This window comes from Montipora foliosa, chromosome 6, assembly GCF_036669935.1.
Source record: "Montipora foliosa isolate CH-2021 chromosome 6, ASM3666993v2, whole genome shotgun sequence".
NCBI classification, from domain to species: domain Eukaryota; kingdom Metazoa; phylum Cnidaria; class Anthozoa; order Scleractinia; family Acroporidae; genus Montipora; species Montipora foliosa.
The window spans coordinates 54182097-54192096 of record NC_090874.1 but is presented as its reverse complement, the minus strand read 5'-3'; the positions used below and the strand labels follow the sequence as shown (position 1 = coordinate 54192096).

General features: G+C 36.2%; 1 protein-coding gene across 3 annotated transcripts in view; it reads right to left on the bottom strand.

The window, feature by feature from the left end:
• LOC138007751 (tetratricopeptide repeat protein 28-like) overlaps window positions 1-10000 on the bottom strand; it is a 71331-nt gene that overhangs the window by 24702 nt on the left and 36629 nt on the right. For all 3 annotated transcript variants that reach the window (XR_011124109.1, XM_068854812.1, XM_068854813.1), the window contains exons 6-7: window positions 3893-3940; window positions 3634-3682 (exon numbers count right to left, since the gene is read on the bottom strand). The gene's annotated coding sequence lies outside the window, so the exon portion shown is untranslated. The remainder of the gene's footprint in view (window positions 1-3633; window positions 3683-3892; window positions 3941-10000) is intronic.

The window sequence follows — 10000 nt, the reverse complement described above, 5'->3', positions numbered from 1 at the left end:
TACCCAAGACTTCTACCATGGCACTACAATGATAGACAATACCAAAACAATATCGTGCACTGTTAGAGCTACATATTACGCAAGGACAGGTCTGTTTCGTCGTACGAACGTGTGAGGACCTGTGAGCCAAAGGGCCTCGTCTGGTATGACTTCTTAATGACCGCCCAACTTGAAAAAAAATTGTCTGGAACGGTGCACATACCACAGGCAACCCAGTGTACCCTCACGGAGGGTCTCGTTAAATTTAAAACAAGAACCCAATTCAAAGATTTTGGCATGAATTAAATGCTTAGGTTCATGCAATAAAAATATATAACTGCTTTTAAATCTGTCGTCTAATTGTTTTTGTCTGTGAGCTATGGTAATAACTGTTAATAGCTTGACTACAATTGATTTTTTGTAGTTTCCAGCACACTTTTGATTTGCTGGAATATTATTTTATAGCAGCAGGATAATTATGTATGTGTTGTGTATTTTTTGTTTCGAATCTACGTATAAACTATGTTGAAACCATTTTTATTTTTGGACACAAAAACCCCATAACATAGCCTTTACATATGCTACGTAAAGGTTCCATTTGACTAGATAAAACATAGCATTTCCTTTCAAAATATATACATGAGGCATACGTATAACATAGCCTTTGAATAAGGCTTCTGTATCCAATTTATGTATATCATAACATACCATTTACATAAGGTCGTTAAATAGGATTTACATAGATTACACAGTGTCTGGTTCTACAAGGGAAGGTACAAGACATGACTGCCTGATTACCACTAATGACCAAGAACTTTATAGTTAAACAAAGTATTCAATGATCTTTGGTAGTTCTTTATACAGACAAGAAAATGATGCCTGCTTTTGTTGTGCATTTGACTGCTTAGAGTAAGAAGCTTAGTAAAGTCACTCCTGATAAATTTAAAAAGTTACCAATAGCTGAATTGCCTTAAAGGAACCAAAAGTTAAAACCATCAAGGAATAAAATTAACTGGTGGGAAAAGGCAGAGGAAAATCATGAAAAACTGGAATATCCTTGAAAAAAGCTGGAAATTAATACATGATCTTCACATGCTTTCATTTAATAGCATGCAGGAATGTCTAGAAAAATCTAGAAAGCAGCATTTGTAACAAGCTCGAAAAAGCTGGAAAAACCTGATTTGATCCCAGATTATGATTTCTGGAATAAAGCTGACAATTTCTTCCCTAATTAGCATGTTTCATTAACATTCTAGAATTTTCTAGAATTTTCCAGAAAAGGAAACTGGTAAATTCTAGGAATTTCTAGAAATTTTTTTTGCAATATCCTAAGAAAAATTCTGGGAATAACCAGAATATTCCAGATTTGTTTTGCAAGGGTCTGTAATCAATCTAAAAAAGGTCAAGTTTTAAAATTTGGTCAAAATTCCAGTTTTGGTATATTGTACCGTTAACAGCGCTAAAGGGTGAATGAATTACTCTAGCTGTGCCATGTTGTTTTGATTTTCAAGTTACTCGTTCGTTATTTCAAAAAGAGCGATTCAAACAAGCGACATTTTGGAGTCGTTTTCACTCGCTCGCAAGGCCCCATACTGAAAAAGTCGCCGTCCAGGTAAAATAATTATCGAAACAAAGTAAAACATATTTTTCTAAAAATGGTTTTGGTAGTCCTTTATTGTGACAATGTTTGGCAATTTTCGATTTTTTTATCTTGCACGGTCTTAGGTGAAAATTGCTGAGGGCGCTCTTAAATGTTCCTTACAAGGAGGTGAAACTCCAACTATAAACCAACGATGTTATAGAAAACATACTGTAACTGACACAATGGTAAATTTTAAAAGTGTAATGCTAAACCGACATGATCAACTTGTTTGTTGAGTTTGGCCGGTTTCATCTGCTCAATATGGAAGCTCTCCCTGTTTATGAGTTGATAGAAAGAGGTAGCATTTTCAATAAATTCTAAGCAAGAAACATTGCAATTATCCTGACAATGTTTAGACAAACTAAGATGCTTGAAAATATGATAATTTTTATCCCAGAAAAGGTGCTCATTTACATGTGTGTAGAAATGCCTGTTATGCACGTTATTTTCCTTGCCAAATTTTTTAACCTTCTCTTGCACAAAGTTCAATTTCCACTATGGAAGACCAAATATTTTCTTGGTCAATTTATGACAGCCAATGACATGCATCACAGGTCAACTTGCCGGTTTTCAAAATGCAGGGGTTTGTCTGCAAGCGTTTCCTTCTTGTCTCGCCCCATTTTTCATAACTCTAAAAATTTTAATTTCATGTGGTTATCCACTGCCAAGTCTTTCGGTAAAACATTATCTAGTGGGAAATAACTTTCTAACACAAATCATTTATACCTACGCAAACACCGTGGATCGAGATCAAGTGAATGTAAACAAAAAAATATCAAAAAAGCAAGAGCTTCAAATTACATATTGCACAATAATCCCACAACAGTACATTGAACCTAGTAATTGTGAAATAATGGTAACAAACGGATTATTTGGAATCAAATGCAATTAAAAGGATACAAAGCAGTAGACAAAAATACAGCAATTACTCATTGGAAAACAGCAAAAATATTCAAGGCGCAAATCACACGCTGTGCCAGACTAAAGGTCAACATAGATAAATAAAGCTAGATGATAGCAAATGAAATTTTGCAATCACTGCTAAGAACTAAAATCAAGAACAGAAAGCTATATGTAGTAACTAAACTAAAGGCTAGGCATAAATAAAGAAAGAGGAAAATACTGATAACATACCAAATGTTATTGATAACTACACACCTAAGAAGACTTGGAAAATGACTTGTCTTGAAGACTGACACTCTTCAGATAAATTAAGGACAGTGCCTACTATTGTTATTGCGCATACGTTCTGCGCATCTCCAGACACTCAGATTTCCTATTGGTGATGCTTACTAATGCAGGGATATTTTTGCGAGGTTTAAAACTATCCGGAGAAAGTAGATCTTAGTAAGTACTCTTGGTATCCAAAAAGAAAATTGGGGGTAACCATGCATTATTTAGAGATAATTGAGCTTCAATTTGAGAAAGAACGCCATACATTGCTTTGTATTTTAAAGCTTTTTACAAATATTATTCATGAATTATCTTTGAAAAATGCGTGGTTACCCCCAATTTTCTTTTTGGATGTCAATAACACTTGGGAAGATCTACCTTTCCTGCATAATCATAACTTGGGGCAAAAATACCTTTGAATTAGTAGGCACCGTCCTTAACTGAACCGACTGATCTTACCGAGTAAATGGTAGCCAATTTACAATGGAGTTTAGGAAAACAGAAAACTAACTGAAAACCAAATAAGGCTAGGGGGTAAATATACTACCCACTAATACAGGATTTACCTAAGAGAAGAAGGAGTTTACCACTCCTACACAACAGGAATTAGGTAAGAGAAATGTGTGGGGATAACACAACTACACAAGCAAAAATATGAGGAAAATGAGTATTATGGGTAAACAAGCAAGTAATAGTAATTAGGATAATGAAAAGAAGTTGAAAATAATTGGAATAAAAATAAACACAAAATGAACACAAGTGACCTAGTCACAGTTCAATCAAACAACAGACAAATAACTTATTACAGGTACACCCAGCAAGCTAATATCACTTAATACCTTGCAATGTTCCTTTTTAAAACCTTTTGAGCAGGAATAATGAATGAGGCTGAAAAAAATTTTTAAGGGATAAATAATACTGGTGGATCATTTGGATGCATCATTCGCAACTAATCATGAGTGACCATGAGCACTTCAGAAAATAAACTTATAAGGAATTCTGACAAAAAGTAACGCAAAATTAATCAGAACTGGTTTATTACACATAAATTATTACTTGTTCGTGTTATAAAGAAACGAGAAACAGTGAGCAACTTACCAAAATGGATGCTAATCGACGCGAGGTCCTTGACAACAAGAAATGACTCTGCAAAATATGATTTAATGTGGTTATCCATGCATTATTGAATCTTGTAGGAAAACTTTTAACTTTCATAACAAAATCACTTAGGTAGTATACAAAAAAAGTACCCCATTTCTCTATTGACTTATTGACTTTTGTCCCAGAGCCACTCTATACTCTATCCTAACCTAACTGATTGGTCTCTAAACATGAAAGCTTGAGGCTGATTACGTGCAGGATTGTCATAGCCTGGTTAATATTAATAAGCCCCTTTGTTTGTGATGAAGATACCGGTATATTCTAAATAATAAAGATAATTTGAACACCTGGAATATAGACCGTATTCCTAAATAGCGGTCAAGAAATTATTCTTTTGTCTTTGTGCTAATCATCATAACTAGCCTCACTTTGGAACAAAAATTCTTTTGAATTTTGCTCGTGTTTACGAGGCTAGTTAGGATGATTAGCATAAAGACAAAAGAATAATATTACTTCACCGCCATTTATGAATACGGTCTATACTAAACAAACAAAATAATAGTATAATAAATAAACAAACACGCAGTATTCTTATAATAATTGCTTAAACCAGTGAAATTATGAACTTCAACCTGAGACACACGAAGACATGTCTTCCATGAAATTTTCAGTCTGGCTGAAAAATCTGCGTAATCAGGCCGAAAGAAAAGGTATCTACCAAAAACTAGTTTAAAAGTCGCCAAGCTGGCTGCATTAATTTTCGTGCAAATCATTTATGTCTTGTCACCTTGCTTTTAAGAAATTTATGGTTGGAAATTAAAAGTCATATCACCACCGACCAGTATAAACTGTAAACACGTCAGGTATTAAAATTTACAGTATGTACATGTTGCCCTATTTCCAAGACACTTACACTTTACGATTCTGCGTGTATTTCGTTGTAAAAACGAAGCAAATTTGAACGATACGTTCCAAACACTTATCAATTAGTCAGCTTGCGTTTGTTCTTTAGGTAAGAAGATTCAAATCTTCTTATTACATGCGACTTATACCTTTTCATTTTCAAAAGCGGTCTGTTAGGTTAATTTTACTTTTTTTTTCGACACACGTCAAGCTACAAGGTATGTTTTTGAAGATATAAGAAGTTTCCGTTTGCATTTTTGTATCTGCGTGCAAAAAGATCTCCAAAAATAGTTCAACTGACTATAATACTACACATAATTTCGCCAGCCAGCTAAATTTTCTGTTCGATGTGAGCAACGCTGTTTACGCAAAATATTGAAATAATTTCCTTCGAGCAAATTAACAAAATTGGCACTTAAGTATAGCAAAAATTACAGAAATAATTTAACAAACCTTTAACATGAATAACCCAAGAATCGCAATTATAGCTTCGAAGAACACAAAATGGGGAATACTATATATACATCACAGTTTTGGAGAATATCAGCTGTGCAAAAGTAGTGCGGGCAGATGTAGGCGTGCGGTTATGCGCATGCCTATCACCACAAGCCAGCACAGGAACAGCACAGTGGGACAAAATTGCCTTCCCACAAGATTAATCAACCGAATTCTCACATTAATATATAAGAAAATTATACCATGTGCATAGTCCACCGAGCACCCTCCGACAAGGGTCTTGTTTTGCGCCGTTACATGTCACGGTAACTTTTCGCTCATTTGCCCGCATCTGGGGGCAAACTTCTAACAAAACATAAAAACAATTACAGACGGGCACTGTAAAATAAATCTTTTAGTTTTCCAGTTAGTTTTCTTTGTAATTTTTTTTTTGCATCAGGCCTACTCTGGGACCTTAAGTTGCCAGAAAAAAAAGCAACTGTGAAATATTATTATTACTTCACAGTTTTTAATTGCTATATGACAGTGTCAAATGTCTATATCTGAATGCCACTAGAGCTATAAAGGGATGGGCTGGAATAACAGCAATCATAATAAATAGTTAACAGAATTTCGGAGATGAACAAAGAGTTTCCAGCAATCTGATTGGTTGAGTGGTTTCTTATAGAAATAATAGTATGATTTTATATTCACCGCACTAGCTCGTGAATATAAAGCAAAACAAAACGGCAGGACTGCCGCAGGCACTCGTGACTGTTAAAACAGAAATAAACTGTGTCGTTAATCAATCATAGATAAAGTTGTTAGCTTTGAAGTTTTGGAGACAATTGTTTGTCTCAGATGTACACCGGCACCTTGCCATTGGCAAATAACTGTTAAACATAATTAAAGTTAAAGTGTATTGCAAGTTTTTCTTTTTCTGATAGCTACAAAGCTTATTTATTTATCCATCAAAAGAAAGACATATTTAAATAAAACTGTTATAGAAAATTTATAATGTAAACAAAAAGAAACAACAAGGAGGTCAAACTATTTAAGGTCAAACTATTTCACAAATGAGAGCAAATAATTATTTTTATCCTAGTAAATTTATCTGCAAGATTCCTGCAGCTTGCACTTTCCATTTTTGCACGAAAGTAAATTTGGTCAATCATACAAAATCCATTGGCATCAAACAACCGGCAGGTTAGTTTTGTTCTGCAGGTTGCATGGGTGCAGTTGCAGGTTGAAATTTACTGTGACTGTTACATGAATAGCGAACCTTAGGCCTAATTAGGCCTAAAGAAACGTTTTTTAGGCCCTAAGGATGCCTAAAAACGTTTTGTAGGCCTAAGTAGGCCTAAGGTTAGCTATTTATGTAACAGTCCACAGTAATTTCAACCTCGCAAACTGCAACCTGCAAACCTGCAAAACTGAACCTGCCGTCCAAAACTAACCTGCCGTCAAACAACAGTTGTTCCTTTTCGGGAACCCAACCAATAAATGCTCTTCTCTTTCTTCAGTTTGGAAGACAGGAGTACCCAACGGAGCCGCTCTGCAAAATACCCGCTCTACAGGGCAGAATTGCGCTGGCTGGGAAATTGAACATTCGCTACTTAACTTGCTGGAAAGTCTTTATAACCACCACGCTTGCTGGGAAATTATGTTGCAACGCGGGTCCTGGCTAGATAAAAAAATCTCTAGTTTGTAGAGTTTGTTTTTCTCGTGGTAACCGCACTATAAAAAAATATATCTATCTTCGCACCGTTTAATAGTTCCTCATTTTCCTGGGATAGTAGAGCGAGCGAAACATGCAATTAATTGAGTGTGAAAATCAAGCCACGCGAGAAAGGTGAAACGCGATCTCGCGCCAATTTTGCCAGTACAATATCTTTTTTCCTAATTATTGACTGGGGTGTGTCATTTTTAAGTTATGCAATAAAGGAAGGCTTATCTCATGCTGTGAATCCCTGTGAAATAGTTTCAACACACATTTGAGCGCACAGCACCGCTGGCGGTTTCGTATTGTTTGTTCGGTTTCGCTTTCGGTTTACATTTATCTTATTGTAGTTTGGAAGAAACCTCCTGCTTGTTTCGTTAGATTGTTAGGTTTTTTGTCTAGTTAGCGGCTACAGGCAACTGGTCGATTCTGTGAAGTCAGCCAAAAGTTAAGGTAAGCAAAATGTTACGGTTTTTTTCTGATCTAGTCAGTTTAGGAAACGCCTCTGGAAAATGTTTTTTTCAAAACAATTCTCTACCGATAGAAGACGCATAGTCTTTCCGTTGAATAATGCACAACATTAGCAGAACACATTCAAATCTCATTTCAAGTGGTTGTAATTAGCCAAGCTGGAATTTTCCGTTGGAACTATTTGACAATGGTCACAATTTTAATACTGCACATATCTCATTTAGTGTAAGGTTTTGCTTCATAGGGGACGAGAAGCTAAAAACATTGTTACGTTGTTTTAGGGGAAGAAATCCAAAACTAAGATTTGTTTAAACACACTCTCCCTTTAGATCCTGTAGATCGCGGCTTCTTTGGGCGGCGGGAAACGTCGTTCAATTGCGGTCATTTCGAAGGCGTTGAGCTAATGGCCAGATATCTTTTTAATCTTTGCAGATCGCATTCGGTAAGAGAATTTTATGTTTGTTCTTCTTAAGCGTACTAGACCTAATTTCCCATCAAAATCGAGAGTCCATTTTCACTGTTACTTTAGGTTAGAGCAACGTTTCGTCTTGAAATGTGGCATTTCAACGCTCACTGAGGTCTGTGCCGTGAATTGTATTTGACGGTAAATTTCAATCTCTGGTTCTCCTTTTTTTAAAGACGTATTAACTTTTTGCAGTGTCTTTTCCATTTGCATGTACCTAAGCATCTGTACGCTAAAATTATATTATTTCGTGGAAATTTTTCAGAGGGACTGCTTACCAAGATTTTCCCCAGGTGAAAACTGAACTAAAGTCGACCGTAAACATTGAAGTGTTTTTCTTGTCAATCATTTGTTGCCAATCAAGTAATAATTTTTTTACGCGTATGATGATGATAAGGCAAAGACAAATCCCTCATTGACCAATAGTGCAAAGTACAAATTGTCTCTAGTGTGTATGTAGGCTTAAGTAATAAAAATTGCCAGGGGGCAAATTTCGGTTTGCGTTTTGCCAAGACAATTCAAAGTTTGTCCGCGAGTATAGACAGGCTCTTTTTATTTTAAATTTCCTTATTGTTTACGCTTGCGTTACAAAAGTGGAATAGTGCAGATATGGGAAACTACACTGAGCTAATAACAAACACAAAGGGCTGAAAAGGAATGGTGTCAGCTTTTATTAAGAACTTTTCATGAGCAGTCTAATCACTTTCTGAATAGACAAAACATGTGTGTGAATAACAAGGCAAAGAAAGTTGCAAATATCAGGTTAACGAAATCTCATCTGACACGTTCCCCCGGGAATTTCTCATTCAGTTTTATCCGAATACAATCCTCCATTTTCTGTCGGCGTGGTACACTGTTCGTTGGGAATCACGTGCGCCGGCAGAAAAGGTCGCGTAGGTGTTAAATACAATAACCCATTTATTTCCTGTTTATTGAATAAATGCATTGTTGCGTCTAAAGTAGGTCATCACTGGGTCATTATGTCTTGAATTTCGACCCAGTGACCTTGTTTTATTTCCTTGATCGACCACTGTTTCAAGCTTATAAAGAAAAATACCAAAGCGAATTAGGAAAAAGAGAACGTGTGAAAACCTTATTTAGAACTGATTTAAAATTAAGGTTCTTTGCCTGCAATGTGATTTAAAACTAAACAAAACCTTTTTTGCGAGACGTAGGAGAAGATGTTTATGGGAGAGGTTGCTTGACAAATTTTGAGAGTTCCTTTTTAATTCTCTGTGTTAAAAAGAAAACAGTTTATGACAGCGCAATTCGATACTAGGCCCTTGTGGTCCTTATTGAAAAATCTGACTATTTTCATACGTTCCATTCTACAGGTTTCAAATATCTTGGCAGAACTTTAAGATGCCTCAACCAGTCTTTGCAATAACACTACCGGATTACGTTTGTACGAAGCAATGTGCACATCACTTTTGACTCATGAAATCTACATTTTGCTGATTGGTGTCACCGTGTGGTGTTAAAGTCAAACGGTCGAGTTTTATTTGGTGCCATTGCAATTAAAGCTTAACTTGAAACTGTTGAAGTCAAATCTAATAAATCTGTAATAAGAAAGTCGCGGTAAACTTTTCCCTGATCTTAAACTTTGCACCAGTTCTGGTGTGAAACTTTTGCGGTGATTGTCTAACCAACTACGACCATGGCTTTTGCTGTGAAACTTTGCACCAGTTCTGGTGTGAAACTTTTGCGGTGATTGTCTGACCACATACGACCACGGCTTTTGCTGTGAAACTTTGCACCAGTTCTGGTGTGAAACTTTTGCGGTGATTGTCTAACCAACTACGACCATGGCTTTTGCTGTGAAACTTTGCACCAGTTCTGGTGTGAAACTTTTGCGGTGATTGTCTAACCAACTACGACCATGGCTTTTGCTGTGAAACTTTGCACCAGTTCTGGTGTGAAACTTTTGCGGTGATTGTCTAACCAACTACGACCACGGCTTTTGCTGTGAAACTTTGCACCAGTTCTGGTGTGAAACTTTTGCGGTGATTGTCTAACCAACTACGACCATGGCTTTTGCTGTGAAACTTTGCACCAGTTCTGGTGTGAAACTTTTGCGGTGATTGTCTGACCACATACGACCATGGCTTTTGCT